This window comes from Heterocephalus glaber, unplaced genomic scaffold, assembly GCF_053883595.1.
Source record: "Heterocephalus glaber isolate CG9 unplaced genomic scaffold, H.glaber_assembly_v1.0 deba00000937, whole genome shotgun sequence".
Classification (NCBI taxonomy): Eukaryota; Metazoa; Chordata; class Mammalia; order Rodentia; family Bathyergidae; genus Heterocephalus; species Heterocephalus glaber.
The window spans coordinates 14,755,810-14,773,651 of record NW_028258173.1 but is presented as its reverse complement, the minus strand read 5'-3'; the positions used below and the strand labels follow the sequence as shown (position 1 = coordinate 14,773,651).

The 17,842-nt window shown below is 52.3% G+C and overlaps 1 protein-coding gene across 4 annotated transcripts in view; it reads right to left on the bottom strand.

The window, feature by feature from the left end:
* Positions 1 to 8,450, bottom strand: part of Cacng5 (calcium voltage-gated channel auxiliary subunit gamma 5) — a 50,184-nt gene extending 41,734 nt beyond the window's left edge. For 2 of the 4 annotated variants that reach the window (XM_004870261.4, XM_013067607.3), the window contains exon 1: positions 8,278 to 8,417. The gene's annotated coding sequence lies outside the window, so the exon portion shown is untranslated. Of the gene's footprint in view, positions 1 to 8,277 lie in introns of all 4 variants that reach the window. The other 2 variants (XM_013067608.3, XM_087208587.1) reach the window with 2 other exon arrangements.
* Positions 8,451 to 17,842: the final 9,392 nt, after the last annotated feature.

Sequence of the window (17,842 nt, the reverse complement as noted above, 5' to 3'; positions counted from 1 at the left end):
CACCAGCCGATGATGGACTGAAAGCCATACACACCCGAGCCCAAACAAACCTTTCCTTCTTTAAATTGTGGGTGTCAGGTATTGTGTCTCTGATGAGAAAGTGACTAAGATAGCAGGGGACAGGAACACTCTGTGGACAGTCGAACCTGCAGGTGGGTGGGATTCCTGCTCTGGTCTGTTAGAGCCCCAAAGCGGCTCTCGCCATACCACTCCTAACTCCACAGCTGGAAAGAGCCTTGGCATGGGGCCTGGGCAGCAGGTAGACCTCGTTAGGATGAGGAGCCGGGGTCGCTTCTGTGGCTGTTGGGCCACAACCCCACAGGAAGCTTAGGTCAGGCAGATGCCTGCGGCGAGGAGCAGCAGTGGGGAGGAACCTACTGCTGTGACCCTGCCCAACTCAGCCTTTGGCCCCTTGACATTGCCCATTTTCCAGCTGCAGAGACTGGTGGGGTCCTCTGAAGCCCATCACTCACAGCCCGCTGTGGCCTGGACCCTGGGCTCCATCAGAGACACAGCCTGTGTCCTGGGGATGGAGCTGGCTCGGGCTCTGCGTGTGCCCAGCCCTGGGCACTGGCATGCACCTTGTGCAGAGCCAGGTGAGGTCAACCCAGGCTTCTTCATCCTGTGAGTACAGATGCAGGTCACTCACCAGGGAACAGCTGCTTACTCTGAGACCAAGTAAGAGTTTTGCAAGAAGTCACCTGACATCCAGGCATGGTGGCACACCCCTGTAATTCCAGTACTCCGGGAGGTTGAGGCAGGGGAATTGCAAGCTTTAGTTCAACCTGGGCAATTTTATGATTCAGTGAGACCATGAATTATTTTATTAAAAAATAAAATTTAAAAATAGCCAGGAATGTAGCTCAGTATGAAGTCCTTGGGTTCAATTCCCAGTACCATGTACACCCTGAACATCACCTGCCTCATGGGGCTCTGGCTGGGGATGGGCAGGGTATCTGGCTGTACTGGGCCATGGTCGAAGAAGCCTTGGGAGAGAACTGGCTGGTGGTCAGGTGTGCAGGGTCCCTGTGCTCAAACTCTGGCTCTGCCATCAAGTGGCTTGGGGCAAGTTGTTTAACTGTTCTGAGCCTCATATGCTTGCTTGTGAATACGAGTAACCATACCTTAAAAGGTTTTCAGGGAGATAAGTTTTGGTGGTGATGTAGGGAAACAGAAACCCTCGTACTTTCCTAGTAGATAATAGTTTGATGGGGGCTCACTAGGTGACGCATGGAGTTTCCACATTACGAAAGAGGATTGAAAGCGGGTGTTCAATACTTGCACAGGGATGTTCACGGCAACACTCATAATGGTCACCAACTGTCCACCAAATACCCACCAGCTGATGAATGGATAAGCCAGGTGGTATTTCCATATAGTGGAATACTGCTCAGCCATGAAGAGGAATGAAGTACTGACACACACTGCAGCATGGATGAACCTTGAAATGCTAAATGAAGGAACTCAGATACAAAAGGCCACATATTGTATGACTGGGATCCCACATACATTACAAGCCCTAAAAGGCAAAGCTTTAGGGACAGAAAACAGATTAGTAGTTGTGAAGGTCTCAGGGAAATTGGGATTGAAGAGTGACTGCTTACTGGGGTGATGGAAATGCTTCACGTAGTGGTGATGGCTGCACGATATTTGAATGTACTAAGTATCACTGAATCACACACGTCCCAGATGGTCAAAATGGTAGACTCTATATGTACCATACTACAATAGCCCCACATGTATTGACATCAAAGAATGAAATTCACCATGACCTCAGGGGTAGGTAGCACACATGGATGCATATAAAGAAAGGAGAAGGAGGAGCTACTGGGGAGTCAGAGGGGACTGGGCAAAGTGTTGGCATAGAATGGAGCCCAAGGTAGCTGCTCTATAAGCCTGAATATCCCTCAGCTACTCCTCATGCTGGATTAGGGTTAGGGTTAGGATTAGGGGTTGGGGGGAGGAGGAGGGTCAGACAAAGTGAGAGGCTGTCAGTAGAGACCACTGGTCATACGATGTCTGCCAACTTCCTTTAAATTTTACCATCACACCAACCTAATGCAGTAGCCATTCCCTGCCTCATTGCAGATTTAAGGAAACCAAGGCTCACAAAGGTAAAAATCATGCATCCAAGGTCACATGGAGTGGTTGAGCTCCAAATTGCATGTTCTCAGCGTCCACTGCTCAGATGGGGGGCAAGGGGCTCCTGATTAACTGTCTGGTCTTGAATTCCCAAGCTAAACGGTCACCCACACAGCACATTCCTGATGTGAAAACAGCTCGATGGGTGCTGAGGAGCATCTCCCCAGGGTTAAACCACGGGGAGCTCTTCAAGGGCTTTGCACACGATAAGCACCCGAAAAGTTAGTTTCCAGGTTCACTCTGCTGTCCACCACTTCCTGTTCACGGGAGAACTCCTAGGGCCGGGCTCCCTGGGAGGGACAGTATAGGCCGGTTGCCTGGCTCATCGATCCAATCTCATTCCCCTAAGTCAGTGTGTCCCTTCCTGCTCAGCTGTGGCCCCTCACTGGGCAGCAGGGAGCCAGTTCCTGGTGCAGCCTTTCTCAGCCCGAGAACCTCCCATAGGACAGTGATTCCAACACTGCTTACTCCAGCCCCCCTGCCAGCACCGCTACCACCAGGCCGGCTGGCAGGGGGCTCCCACCCAGGCAGGAGCAGCCCCTCCACCTGCCTCTACCCAAGCTCCTGAGGTCCAGGTTCTGGGTCAGGACCACAGCATCCCTGCCCAGCTGTGGCTGTGACCTAGGCAGGGCATCCCAGGCTTAAGCGTTGGGGAGCACCAACCCCTAGCTGGCAAGCACCTCATATGAGCAAAGTCCACTCGGGTTCTCATCAGACCTCCACCAGTTCAGATTTACCCTCTGGACAGGCAGAGATGAGTCTCATTTCCTAAGCATTCTGGCATAAATAGACACTACTGCAATAACCAGGACTTGCCTGAGGCCTCTGGTCAGCTCCCCCCTTTCACCTGAGCTACATCAAACAAAAGGAACTCACAAGCTTTGGCCTTGAAGAGACCTGGGTTCAAATCCTGACTTTACCACTTAGAAACTGACTTTGAGCAGTTGTTCAGCCACTCAGCCCCAGACTCCTCACTTGAAGTTTCCTTTATTAAACAACATCAAAAAACCAAGGCTACCCCCTGACAACAATGCTATTATTATCTGTCTTTAGCCTTGAGGAAAGCTCAGGGAGAGCGAGCAGGGCCTTGGTCAAGGTCGCTTGGCAGTCATTGTGGAGGCCAGACGCAGACCCGTGAGACCAGGACCCAGCCATCTCACTGGCCTACCCTGCTCTGCTGGGATGCTGCTCCCCAGCCTACCCTCCTCTGTAGGCCCCTGCTCAACCCACTGGGCTGTGGTGGTGGGCGACGTGGCACCCTTTCCCCGCCCTCACTTTTGTGTAATAAAATAGTTCTGGTTTTTCTGCACCCAGCAAGGCTCCATCTGCTTGTGGTGCTTTGTGTCCAGGTTTATTTTCAAGGAATCATGGCACACTGAGCTCCGGGCGGGGAGGCCTGCAGACTGGGGGACAGGAAGTTCCTCGGCACACAGTCTGAGCATCACGTGTAGGTATGGAGACAACAGATTCTCTCTTTCATCCCATTTCTCTGCGGAAGGGAAGAGGAGTGAGGACGTGCTGAAGTCACACGCAGGGAGAGCACGTGGGCCCTGACCTGGCTGTCCCGATGACCATCTCTAGCCCAGGGCTCCTCCTTCAAGGCCCCTTGAGCAGGAAGCAGCCCCGCTGCTCTCCAAAGCTGTCCCACCTAGGACAGCTGGTGAGATTGGGTGGGCGCAGGAGGGGCCCTATCCACTGGGCATCATTGGCAGCGTCCAAGGAAGGACGTGACAGTGGCGACTCTGACGTAGGCTTAGGATCCGGGGGTGACAAAGTGTAGGGAATGAAGCCAGTGCCAGTGGCCCATGCCTTCATGGACCTTTCAGTTTCACTGAGCCTTCGCTCCCAGGAGAAGCCAGGCCGGCCTCACTGGAGCAAGGCCCCAGGCTGGGCCCGAAGCCCAGGGACACAGGGCAGGCGAGTTCCCCTCAGCTCTCCTTGACCTCCCAGGACACAGACCTTCCCTCACCATATGGCACTGCTACAGCTCCAGAGACAGATGTGCAGATCCAGAACGAGAGCCCGCTGCACACACGCACGGACAGGGAAGTGGCTGGGAGTGCTGAGGGCAGATGCCTCCCCCACCCCCGACAGTGGGGGACAACTGTCCCTGGGGAAAACAGCAGCTTGGAGAGTTGTGGACTCGTCTCGGGCCACACAGAGCTTGCAGGGGGCTGAGCCGGGATTTGAACTCAGCTCTTCATGGTTACAGTGTGGTGTGAGACAAAGCACGAACTGTCCAAGTTCATGTCCCAGCTGTGCCTCTCAAGCTCCTTCACCCTTCTTGGCCTTGTGTTTCTCTATTGGGACGTCAAGTAAGAGATAACAGTTACCTAACGGGACCACTGTGAATATGCGTGTAAAAGCAGTTGGCACGGCGCCTGCACCTAGCAGGTTGTGGATGCTTACCGACACCCTATTTCTCCCAGAGAAAGCTCAAGGTCCCTAGCCATCCGGGTCCATTGTCCCCACCTGCCTACCCCGCCCAGCTGCGGCTCCCTCCTCCTTGTTCCTTAACTTTCTTTCCCTGCTACTGCTGCTTGCCAAGTCCTTCCCCAGCTCTCTGCCCACCTCTCTCCCTCCCCTCCTTCCCTCTCTGCCGAAATGTCACCTGCTCACCAGGCCTTTCCTCAGTCTGCCTTCTGGAAATGGCAGCCCCCCCACCCCACACTTCCTGCTCTCTGACCCTGCTTTATCCTTCCAGGGTTCTTCCCATGCAGCTGGCTCCATATTTCACGTCTTTAGAATATTTATTGTTTGTCTCCCTCTTTAGAATTTTACTCCTAAGGGAACAGGATTGATTTTTTTCTGTTTTATTCATAGACGTATCCCAAGTAGTTCCAACAGCAGGCTGTTTTTTCCCCTACGGGATATCAGGCAATGTCTGGGGACATTTTTGGCGGTCACAACTGGTTGTGTATGTGTGTGTGTGTGGGGGGTCTGGGTGTGGGTGCTACTGGCATATAGTATGGTAGAGACCAGGGACGTTGCTGAACATCCCACAGTGCACAGGACAGCCTTCCCACCATCAAAACAGAAGAAGAAGCCAGCCCCAAATGCAAACGGTACCACAGTTATAGCCCTCTGTCTTACCTCATACTTGTTGGCCTGTCACGTCTCCCTCTGGACCAGGGTCTGCCCTCCAGAGCACCCAGATGGGGATGCAAACTGCTCATTGTCAGACTGTCACAAGCCAGGACCAGTCCCTGCTGTCAGCTGCCCTGAGGCCCAGCAATGCTAACTCACCCCTTGCACAATGAACCTGACCCCCCAGCCCTGGCACCCTTGTCCCCCTCTTGAAACCCTCTGGACCTTGTGCCCAGCTGGGCAGGGAAGCACTACCACAAGCCACTCAGGTTGACCCTGGCAGGACCCTGCAGCCTCCCTCAACCCAGGAGCTCCTGTTTTTGTTTCTTTCCAGAAAGGGCAATAAGAGAGATGGAGAATGTAGGGCACTTGGGAGGCTTGAGTGCTGAAACCTCTCCGAGTCCAACACATCCCAGGCAGGGGACACTTCCTCCTTCTGCTGACCTAACAAGCAGCCAGTGTGACAGCTCTGGCTCCAAATGTAAAGAACGCCTCCTTATAGAACCATCAATGCCTGCCTTGCCGCCAAGGCTGTGCGGGGAGGGGAGGGGAGGGAGAGGGAGGATGTCTCCGCTGCAGAAGCCCCGCCCCACCCTAGCACCATCAAACACCTGCTTCCCCACCTTCCAACAATTTCCCCTGGGTTCCCTGCTTTCCCGCCTGCTGTCAGCCCCCAACTCACCTTCACAAGTCTCTCCTTCTCCCCAGACTTCTCGGACTTGGCAGCTGAGCCTTTCCCTGCAGAATGCTGAGGCTGGCTAAGTCCTGTCTTCTCCCTACAGCACTCCCAACTTTCTGTTTCCTCCCTTCTGTTCTTCTATCCTCTCCTTTTCCTCTGAAAGGTCCTGAAAACAGCTAAACAAGTCACTGATGCTAAGATTTAGTAGCTGACATAAGCGGGTATCGGGCCGTACATCAAAGGAATGAGTCTCTAAAGGTGGAGTATAGAATATAGGGCACCAGACAGCTAGGTTTGGGGAGAAGGGGTGAGTGGGCCAGGGCTTTCCTGGGGCCCCTAAAGTCACGTGCACATGGCCCTAATTGTGCCAGAGTAAAAGTGGCCCCAGACCCAAGATAGGATGACAGACCAAGTACAGGCTGATTCCTTGTGAAAATGAGCCTGGGGACGGGAGTGCCAACTTCCCCCAGTGGAAGGCTGAAGTAGAGACGGGGTTACAACTCCATCTTCACTCTTGAGAATCTGAGCTGCATCTGTGAACTACTCTGCTATAAAATGTACACCACATTGCCCTGGTCTGAGGATGCAGGAGGTCTCCTTGCTGCATGGTCACTTCCCCAAGTTCAATGTCCACGAGTCAGGCTGAGGCCTGGACAAGTAGGGGCTCAACAAGCAGCCCAGGACCCTCCCAGGGAGCTGGGCAGTCGTCTGTGACCTTTGTTCTCACAGCACCCCACTGGCTGGCTTTCCAGTGAGGACACTAAGCGTCCAAGCAGTTCTGTGACTAGGCCTGGCTCCCACAGTTATTTGGTGATCCAGCCGAGACTGAAACTGCTCTCCCCCCCAAAAAAATTGCCCAGCCCCGGGTCAGGAAGCTCTGACTCACTCGCCAGGGGTCAAGGGTGCGGCCCACCCAGATGCTGGCGGGCCACATTGCCAATAGCCACAGCTATGGCAAGGCCACTTCACTGGCTTCAGTCACATGAGACATGTGGAGACGCGGTGGCTCTCAGCACACACAGCCCCCTGCTGCAACCACTTCCACACAGTGAGAGGGAGGTGGGAGTTGGGGGAGGGTGCAGATCTCTCCGCTTTTAGGTGCCTTGGGGTTCCTTGGCTACTCCCAGGCACCATATCAGCAAAGAAATGAGACACAGCCAGGGCCTCTCAGGCAGGCAGGACAGTGCTGCAGGAGTTAAGCTGTCACCAAGATGCCTGTGGCCCTGAGATGCCCTGAAGCCAGGACACCAGCTGCAGGCCAGAGTCCCCCACCCCCAACCAGGGCGACCAGGCTGTTCATTCATGGAGTCCAAGGGTTGTGGAGAGGGGAGCAGGTTGAGTGGCCGGAGGGAGCCCCATCTTGTGCCCCCTGGGATGGAGGTGAGCAGAAGCCAGCCCTGGTGACATGGATCTGCTCTCCCAGACACCTAGAGTCCATTGCAGACAGGTGAGTCCCTCTGCTTCTCTGAACAAGAGCTCTTCATCCATCAAAGGGGCCACAGACTGGCGTGGCAGGGTCAGGGGAGCACATGGCTCTGCCCAGCAGTCAGAATGGAAGCCTTTTTGCTCCCCAGCTGGGTACCCTGGAGTTAGCTTCTGAATCCCCTTCTGTCCCAGGAAGGGATACCTCGATCTCACTTTAAAATGTTTTAACAAGCTGCATCTTCATCAACTGCCCAATTAGGATGAGGGCGAAGAGGCCACCTAATTAGTACTTGAAGCGAGGCGCTCTGGTGTGGCTGTGGCAGTGTTTTGCTGAGTGCCTGTCTACACCCGGTGCTTCGGGGGGGCCCCATCGCCCCTGCCCCCAGTTCTCATCCCTGCTTGGGGGCACCAGGCCCTGACACTTTCTCCTACCAACTCTCCCGGGTCCCTGAAGCCAGGTCAGAGGAGCCCCCCGGAAAGCAGACGTCCCTGGGCAGATGGGCCGGGAACTCCAGAGTGGGTGCGACACGCAGGAGAAGTGAGGTCCCCCCAGAGGTGTGATAAGCCTGGCCGGAGCTCGACCTGCAAAGACGGACACCCCAGCTCAACAGGTGCTGGTGCGTTCCGCTATCGTTTCTGGCAACCCCACTCAAGTCCGTCGCGGGAGCCTGGAGCGGGCAAATTGCCCGATAGCGTCTCCAAAGGGGAGGGTCACCGCCTTCCCCCGGCGCGCGCGGGCACACGCACACACACACACACGCGCACACACACGCACACGCACACACTCACGCCTGCCCCTTCCAGCATGCACGCACGCGCCCCTGTCCCTGGCTACGCGGTAATGAGGGCTGCGGGTGCAGCGACCCAGGCACTGCAAGAGCGCGTCCTCTCCCCGACCCCACGGGAGGGGACAGCAGGTCTCTCCCGGTCTTGCGGGCTCTTACCTTGCCGGAGCGGCCGCGACCCCCGACCTGGGGTAGGGTGTCCCTCGCTGGCTGGGCGCGTGGGGCGGGAGGTACCGCACAGGCTGCCCGGAGCCCGTCCCGTCCGATCCGCCCGAGATGCTCGCGGCGCGGGTGACAGTGGCCGCACCGCCGCTCGCGCCGGGACCAAGGGGAAGATGGGCGGGGCCGGGGCGGGGCTTCCCGGAGCCCCGCGTGCCAGCTGCGGGCGGCTTTGGGACCCGGCGGCGGCCGCTGCCTTCGCCGACAGGGGGCGGGGGGAGGGGTATGTGGGGGCTGCGGGTGAAGAGGTGGGTGCTGGGTGTGAGAGCCTGACGCTTTTGAGGCCGCCTAGGGTTTTGGCTGAGGACTTCCTGGAGTCAGACTTAACCTTCCAAGGCTAGCTGCTTCTGCAGCTACTGTGCTGGGGGGTTTTTTTAAATGAAAGTGATGATGAGGTGACAACATAGCCAGAGAGCATTTATTGAGCACTTAGTTTGTGCTAGGAACTGGCCAAAGAGCTGTGTGTGTGTTGCAGGTGGTCATTTAACTCTCACAATAATCCCCTTCACTGAGTAGAAAACCGAGGCCGAGACAGGAAGTGCCCGAGGACAGACACCTGGAAAAGGCAGAGCCAGGATGGCAGCTCAGGTCTGGCTGGCTCTCGGATCGCCCTCATAGACGTCAGGATGGTTCTTTCCCTTGTGGCATTAAGCAAACTGTTTGTCCATGTAAACTATAAAGTGCAAATATATAATAAATAGCAAATATATAATACATGTATATATATAATAAAATTTTTCCTGCTCATATCTGAGTAAAGTCTATTTCTGAGTAGTGTGATATTATCAATTTGTTGTACTTCAGAGTACATTATAGTTATGTAACATAGCATTGTCAAAGGTACATGGGAATACTCTGTACTTTTACCCCATCCTGTTAAGTTTTTTGGGTTTTTTTGGTACCGGGGATCGAACTCGGGTCCTTGTGCTTGCGCAGCAGGCGGCAAAACCACTGAGCTAAACCCCTGCCCCCTGTTAAGTTTTTAAAGTTTTACACTCCAGAACACTGAGCTATAAAATACTATTTATATTTCCCAAGACAATCATGCCACAAATCCAAGACAACTTGTAGCATTAGATTATTTCGAATTAAACATTTTAACTTATAGTTAACAAACAGATACATTTCTCAGTATAAATTCTGCAATAATCTAGTTTGTATTTTTCGTAAAAACAACTGAAGCATTTATAAAACTCCATACTTTTCTGAGACAGGGTAGCTCAGGCTGGCCTTGAACTGTGTAATCCAGGCTGTCCTTGAATTCATGGCATCCTCCTGCCTCAGCCTTCCAAGTGCTGAGATTATATGTGTGTAACACCACGCCCCCCCGGCTCTTCATATCTTAATCAATCTTAACAAAGAATGTCCTATACTTGTAGGAAAACAGTCCTCCAAAGCCTAGCCAAAGCAATGTTGTCTTGTAGTGGCTGCTGTGCAGCTGTCCAGCGGGCTCTCGCTAGGTGCCGAGGCGGTGTGCAGACTGCAGCACAGCAAGGTCACCCAGCACTGTGGCTTGACAGTTCATGGTGAGACTTGTGAGGTCTCACCACTTCCAATGAGGTGGCAATAGGGTGCAAGTAACTTTCCCCAAGGACACTTGTTCTTTGCTTCTACTTTTTGCTTTTCTGTTATGGGCAGTTGTTATCATGGTCAGTAAATGGTAATGTGCTTCACTTTACAATCCTGAAAATCTTTTTTGTTTCCAGTTGGAAGCTCCTGACCCCCTAGAAAATGTGTGCTCATCTATAGGCTTCCTGTCCAGACAACCTAACCCCCATCCCCAGGTTAGAAAGGAATCGGAATTCATGCTCATCCAGAAAGGCACACATGGAGGTTTTGGCTGATCTGGTGCTTGGGTGGGGGTTTTCTTCTGTGACCAGAAGGAGAAAACACAGTCATTCTGGTCTCTTGATCACTGGTTTAATTTTTTGCTAGTATTTCGTCCCTTCTTAAACATGGATGCTTGTATGTGTTTGAACGTGGTTGTAGCTTGTGCATTTGGAAACGCACTCTGGAGATGGAAATGTGAGTTTTCAGGGCAAGTAGCTATGCACATCTGTAAGGGTGCTAGTCCAGCCCAACATGTCTTCTGGTCACTTTCCAGATAGCAGGCACCTGCTCAGGAGCAAGGTAAGCTCAGGAGATGTCCTGAAGGCCTATAAAAAACAAGTGGGATCAAAAGGCGTATCTTCTCCCATTGCTGTTTAGAGATGGGAATAAAATTTAACATTGTCGGATTTCTCCTTTCCACAATTTATCTGTTTTCTTTATTCTCTGGGCCCCAGACATGCAAAAGTGCTCAATAAAATATTGGACAACCAATGGATATGTGAAAGCTGCAGCTGGAGTGAAGGGTGCTATCCAGCTAGATTGGCTGGGAGACCTCAAGGATCAGCTCTGCTGCCCTTCCTATCCACCCATCCTCACAGGCTGTGAAGGGGCCAAAGATCTGTGGAGTATGTAAAGGTTTGGAGGCAAAAATAGGTTGCCAGATAATGGACACCAACAATGAGTGGTTACTATAAACTGTAAGGCAATAGCTAGGTTGCTAAGGTCTCTTGGCCTGGGTGTCTCTGAGATGACATTGCCACATGTGAATGGGGCCGTGTGTACTGTTGTGACAGCTGAAGGCTTTTGGAAAGGATATCCCTGGTTTCTGTGCACAGCATTTTTTTTTGGTACCAGGAATCGAACTCGGGACCTTTTGCTTGTGAGGCAGGCAGCGGCACCACTGAGCTAAATCCCCAGCCCCGTGCACAGCACTTTTGACCTACAAAATTCCTCTCTCTCTCTCTTTCCACCTATACCAGGCATGCTCCTCTCTACCCCCTGAATTCCCTGATGCAGAGGCTTCACACACTGGCAGTGTCCACATCTCTTAACTGCTCACCTATCTCAAACCCTCAACCCCTAAATACTGCCAGACTCTTCTAAATGTGCGAATTCCATCTCTCTTGTCATCTTCTCTATTTGGAAAATTCTTATAGATCCTTCAAAATCTTATTTAATTTGCTCCCTCTAAGCCAGGAATTAATTTCTCCTCTCTTCTGACCCCAGGGGCATCTGGTCCAGCTCTCAATGGGACAGCATTGATGAGCTACCATCCATGTCCTCAACTATGCTATGAGCTTTTAAAGGCAGAAGGCCTGACACATAGTAGGCACACAGTTAGTAGTTGCCAAATGAATGACTATAAATTGGATAAACTCATACATACTAAACTAAACTCATAGTAAACTAAAGCTGTCAAGAAGAAAACCACCAAACAAAACTACAGGTGGAGCTGGATCAATAATATGAAAGAGGAAACTAGGCAGAGCAGCCAGGAGGTATGCCGTTCTCAAGGTGTGCAATTAACATTCCCAGCAAAGGCCAGAGAGGCTGGCCTGGGATCCATGTCCTGCAGGGTCACTAGCCCTGTGCAGCAGCCATGGCCTCAGGCAACTGATCTTGGTAAGGAGAGGAGAGGTACCGGGATAGCCCAGGGTGGGTATGGGGCTGGGAGGGCTGTGCCCTATCTAGAGCTGGCCGAGGATGCTGAATGTCCACTTACTCCCAGACAGGTCCCCCGTGTGGCCCGTGTGACCCTGTTCTCAATGCCCAAGTCTACATCTATGGCCTTTCTGCCTGTCTTTGGAAGACACGTTTTGGAAGGCAAATGAGTTCCAGGAGGGCTCACAGGCTTTTCCCTAGCCTGGTCAAGTTGGGGAGATCCAAGACAAGTGTGGCTGAGAGAAAAGGAATGTGAACTACATGGAATGGCTCTGTCCCTAACCAGCTGTGTGACCTGAGACAAATTACTTAACTTCTCTGAGCTCTTTAGTTTACTCCTCTATAACCAGGGCTAGCTTCATGGGTGTATGACTTGGGCACTTGTAGAACCCTGCTCTTAGGAAGGTTCTGTGCTTGGTTTAATGATGTTCTTTTGCCAGTTTGAAATTCTTAATCATTTCAGGGGCTGCATTTAATTTTTGCACCAGACCCACACACACGCAGCAGCTGCTGGTGTGAATCCCTACCTCACTGGGTTACTGTCACATTTCAGTGCAATTCTTTGTGCAAAGGCCTGACAAATAGTGGTAGGTTCTCAACAAAAGTTGTTCTCTTCCCTGGATCTGATTTTGAAGGATGAGTAGAAGTGTGACAGGGAAACAGAGGGCTGGAAGGGAGTCACATTGAGCTACACCCCCAGCCCTTTTGTGTTTTGAGATGGGTCTTGCTAATTTTCCGGAGCTGCGCTCAAACTTGCAATCCTTCTGCTTCAGCCTCCCTGAGCACTGGGATTACAGGCTTGCCCCTCCACCATGCCTTGCTCCTTCTGGCTCTTTGAAGGGGTCGGGATGTCAGACTCAGAGCCCTAGGAGAAGGAAGCCAGGGAGGGGAAAGTGGGCGGGCACTCAGCACCAACATCCGGCCCACATTTTAGCTTAGGCTGTGCTTTAGGCAGATAACAGGCCCCGGTGGCAGGGGTGTGGGCGGGAGCCCCGCTTGGAGGTTGCCAGTACCCGCCCTTGGAAATGTTCGCTGTAGACATAATGGGAAAATGCTGTAGGTGTAAAAGCCAGCAGCTGTGCTTGGGGACTTGGGGACCCCAGGCCTGATGAATAATGGAGCAGCCCTTCCTCCCTGGGCCTGTTTTTTTTATCCTGTCAATAATTCATGCACTCTCCGTTGGCTGAGGAGTTTCATAAAGCCCCCACTTTCTCTGAATCCAGGGCCAATCTAAGCAAATCTCGCGGCTTCCCGCATTAGGTTTTAATTAGAAACACAGACACACAGAGGCATCCGGCTTTGCAGACTGCACCCTGTGCACACATAGAGGGAAATTCCCAGGTCCGTTCAGGAGGAGGAAAGGTCTCCCAGCCAGGCAGCCTCCTCCCGGCCCCTGGCAGGTAGGGTGGGGACATGTTTCCCCTCCAGGTGGGAGGTTTGCCACCATGAGGCTCCCTGGGTGACAAGATGTTTTCTGTCACTCTGATTCCTATAAGATGGTGAGGAAGAGTGGGGCTTCCTTGCTCGCCTGATGGACACATGCCATGAGCAAGAAGAAGAAAGACTGTTGTTTGAGGCCTCTGTGATCCCGAGGGCTGCTTGTTACCATCACACACCATAATCTAACCAGGGGCAGCTCTCCCTTCCTGCTCCCCTTCCTTATACTTCTGAAACACTCTGACATGCTCATCCAGGAGCAGATGGGCTACAGTCTCAGTGTAGGAGGGGACGGGAGGGAAGCGCCTGGATCTCAGGGGTTTCAGGACCAATGCGGGACCAACAGTACTGGACAGGTGATTTGCACGGTGAGGGAATCAGGGCTGCTCCACAGATCCACAGGGGAGAAGGCCAGCAGATGAAACTGGGCAAGACCAGAGCAAGAGGAGCTGAGGTCCCCATATGGAGAGTTGATTAGTAATAATGCTATTAATGCCGATTACGTCAGTGTGCATGCTCAGTGCTCTCCCTGTGTTAGTGTGTTTGGTTCTCACAACAGGCCTGCAAGCTAGCATGTTACCACTCCCTATTTGCAGATGGGGAAAGGGAGGGTGAAAGAGGTAATTTGTCCAAGAAATGGGCAGATTATAGTGCTCAAAGAAGAAGGGCCAGCTCAGGTCCCATCTGCCTGCATGAGGGGGAACAGCAGCCAAAATCTTCAGGGCGGGCAGTTGTTGGGGACAGGCCTCAGGAGCCGGGCTCAGGACAGAGCCACTTAGCCAAGAGACTGGGCAAGCAGGGAGGGTCAGGGTAATGGAATTAACAGGGGGCTTAAGGAATACTGGGTTTCAAGAAGCAAGAGTCTGAGCCTCTGTTCTCCTCACGAGGGAGGCTGGGTCACCACATGCTTCCTGTTGCTGGCGACCTGGATGGTGAGGCTGTGCTCCACCTCCGGGTGATGGCTTGCTCACCTGCTGTGCCATGCCCAGGGACTCAGTCCTCCAAGTTTCCCTTTCCCTCCTGGACTTGACTTTTCTGGGCAGGGCAGTGGGGGGCTGGATAGGATCACTGCCTGTACCCCACCCCACACCCAGTCCTACTTTTGTCACCTCTTTCAATTAGCCCCTCACCCCTCTCCAACCCACCAAGTCCCTTGTCAGGGCCCCAAGGGCTGCAGGTCAAGAGCCGGTTTCTACCCTTCAATGTTACACGCTCTCGCTTCTCCACCAGCTGAGCGTGAAATCAGGTGGTGTTCACACAGCCACCCATGTCCCTGCCAGGTGACCGAGCAGCAGCTTGTTTTCCCAGTGGCCGTTCTCCACACTGCCCTTTCTGCTCCCCTGAGACCCGCTGTCCAGCCTCTGCTCCCTTACTTTGTCCCCTTGGTAACTAGATTACTGCTTCTAAAACAGTTCCAAGGCCAAGGGTGCCCATCTACAAGATGAAGACTCCCCTCCACTTTGACTGCTGAGAAATTACAGCCAATGACATGGAATAAAGGCTCTGAGTGGAGCCAAGTACATTAACGGCAGGGGGAAAAGAATCCTTGGCAGTGGAGGTCTAAAGGCAACCCAGGGAGGCAGCGCTCAAACAGGTCAGCACCTGGACAGCTCCCAGCAGGGCTCGGGAGCTGGGTGGTCTGGGGGATTTCTTTGCAAAACATGGTAACAGCCTCAGGGGTGCCAGACTTTTCTGTTGTCCACTGAACATCTCTGATGACCTGTGCCCTTGCGTCTCAAGCAGGCACCAATCTGAACTGATAAAAGTCCATGCCAACATCGTCATGGATTCACACCTACTAGCCATCGGGGGTTAAATAGGCCTGGTGACATGTGCATCACAACTTCTGGATTTTTGTCACCTGAGAATAGTGACTGTAGTGGTCGTAAGGGCAGCAAGCTTGTCATTGGCTCCAAGGGAAAGGAGGCCTCCCAAGTAGGGCCAAGTAGCCGGCCACCTCCCCCAGGGCGAACTGCACAGGGCAGACCTCAGCAGACAAAGGAGAGCTGGGCAGCAGGGGATGGAGCAAGGAGAAAGGGTGGCTAGGAAATGAGAAATTTCCGTGTATTTCAGAACAAAGAAAGCAGGACCAGACTCACGCCACCTCTCCAGTTACCCGGCTCCCAGGATGCCCGAAAATAGCATTTATAAATAGCCATTTCTTAGCTTTGAAGTTAATGAAAAAAGCTTTCCGTAAAAGATGGTTTTCGAGGCAGGTGGCATGTGAGAAGGAAGCTGCGTGTGCCACTGAGGAGCCAGTAGGGGCGGGGGCCAGATGTGCTCCCTCCACCCATGATAGTTTCTTCCACCCCTGGATCTGCTTAAAAGACCCACCAGCTCCCATTGCAGACTGGTCAAACTCTCATCCCATGCATTTAAATAAGGGACTTGAGCATCATGGATTTGGGTATCACTGGGGGTCCTGAAACCACCCCCACCAGGATATCAAGGAATAGCTGTCTTTTTATCTGGCTCCTCACACTTAGCATAATGTTTTCGATATTGGCGCATACCTTGGTACTTCATTTCCTTTTATGACTGTGATATTCTGTTGCATGTAGATATCACAGTTTATCCATTCATCCATCGATGGGCATTTTTATCATCTCACCTTTTGGCTGTTGAGGATAGTGCTGCTATGAACATGGGTATACATGTATTTATTTGAACATCTGTTTTCAATTCTGCTGGGCATATACCTTGAAGTGGAATTGCTAGATCATGCCATGATTGTACGCTTAACATTTAGAGGAACTGACCGATTCCCACAGCAGCTGCACTGTTTTCCATCCCCACCAGCCCTGTATGAAGGTTCCAATTTCTCCACATCCCCACCAACCCTTGTGTTTCCCTTTCCTTGCATTACAGCCATCCCAGTGGGTGTGGCGTGTAGACCCTGCTGGTCAGATGCAGGGGGCGTAGTAGGTGGTTAGTGATGATGAGAATAGGGCTGGGGATGAGCATAGCTGGCCTTGCTCCTGTTGTCCCTTCTGAGCAAAGGTCTGCAGGATCCCACTGAGCTCTGTTCCAGGAGGCGGGACTCCCTTGGCGCCTGGCAAAGAGGCTTCCCAGAAAACGAGCCTGCCCTGAGTTATCGGGAAGCCTGTAGCTTCTGGGGACCTTGATTACAAATGACAAACCCCTCCCCCGTCACTTACAAGGCCACAGATTCTGCTCCTACGTGGGGATAGGGAGGAGCCCCATTTTCTCCATCACCACCATCTACTGGCGGAGCTCCTGTCTCTTGGTAAGAGAAAGTTCAGTGCAGGCTCTGTTCCCCACCCTTTTGCACAGGACGGTAGTCAGAGGTGGCCTGAGGTGACAGGCTCAGGAGCTCCTGAAGAGCTGCCCATGCACATCTGTAACTCATTCGTGGCCCAGAAATTTGGGAAATCACTCAGCCTAGAAGCATGCGCTTTGGAGTAAAATGAGTCTGAGATTAAATCTCGTTTCCATCCCTGGCCCAGCGACTTTGATAAATTACTCAATCCTTTTAAATTTTTGATTCCTCATTTGACAATGTCATTATGCTTATCATATCTACCTTGAGGGATTGTGGGGGAGAATAAAGGAGACAATATATTCAAAGTGTGGAGTGCAAGGTCTAGAGAAAGTAGCCAGTGATGACTGTTAGTATTTAAGTTTTAATGCCTGTTCAATTCTAAATCCTGTGGGAAGGGTTGTGTTTGCTGATCATTCATAGTCATCTACTAAAGTGACAGGTGCTTTTCCAAGAGCAGGTGTTGGCGCATAGGCGGGCAGGGAATAGGTCATAGAGACACCTGGTACTGAGTAATCTGGATGCACCAGGACCCCGCAGAGGCCCCTGGGGGGTGGGTGATGGGAGGCAGGTGCTACCTTCCCCAAGGGGGTGATCAGGGATGCCATCTTGTGCCTCTTCTGGTTGGGGTGACTTCTGCGAGTCTATGGATATCACCAGCAGCACCAGCCAGCCAGGGCCATAGTTAGGAAGGTCCCAGCTGGGTTAGGACCGCCTGGTGTCTTACCAAAACCTCACTTGAACTGGCCTCACCAGGGAGCTAAGCTGCTCTTCCACAGACAGATCAGGACAACCTTAGAAGAGCCAACTCCTTTCTATAGTCTAACAAATATGGCCTCCAACTTTCCCATGGGAAAGAAGCAGCAGCCCCAGTTTTCTGGAGTGTAGGACAAACCCTAATGGCTCAGTTTTACAGAGTGATGTTTTGTTGGGGAGTGAGGGCTGCCCTAGGCCTTGTGAAATGCTCAGCAACGTCCAGGGTCTCCACTCACTGGATACCAGGAGCACCTTTTCCCCAGCTGCGACAGCCAAAACATTTGCAGTTGTCACCAAATGTTCCTTTTGGCAAAATCAGCCCTGGTTGAAAATCACTGGACTAGATGTCAACTGAGACTTTTTTATGCACAGACATCTATTGGCGAGATGTGAGCCTAATTATGTGAGAAAAGCCCCCTTGGCTCTGAATTCTGAAGACTTTTTCCATGAGCGAAAGAAACAGATCACTTTTTTAAAAAAAGTTATGTAAGAGCAAAGCATCTCAGCCCAATAAGTCTGAATTTTCCTCCACAGACAGCA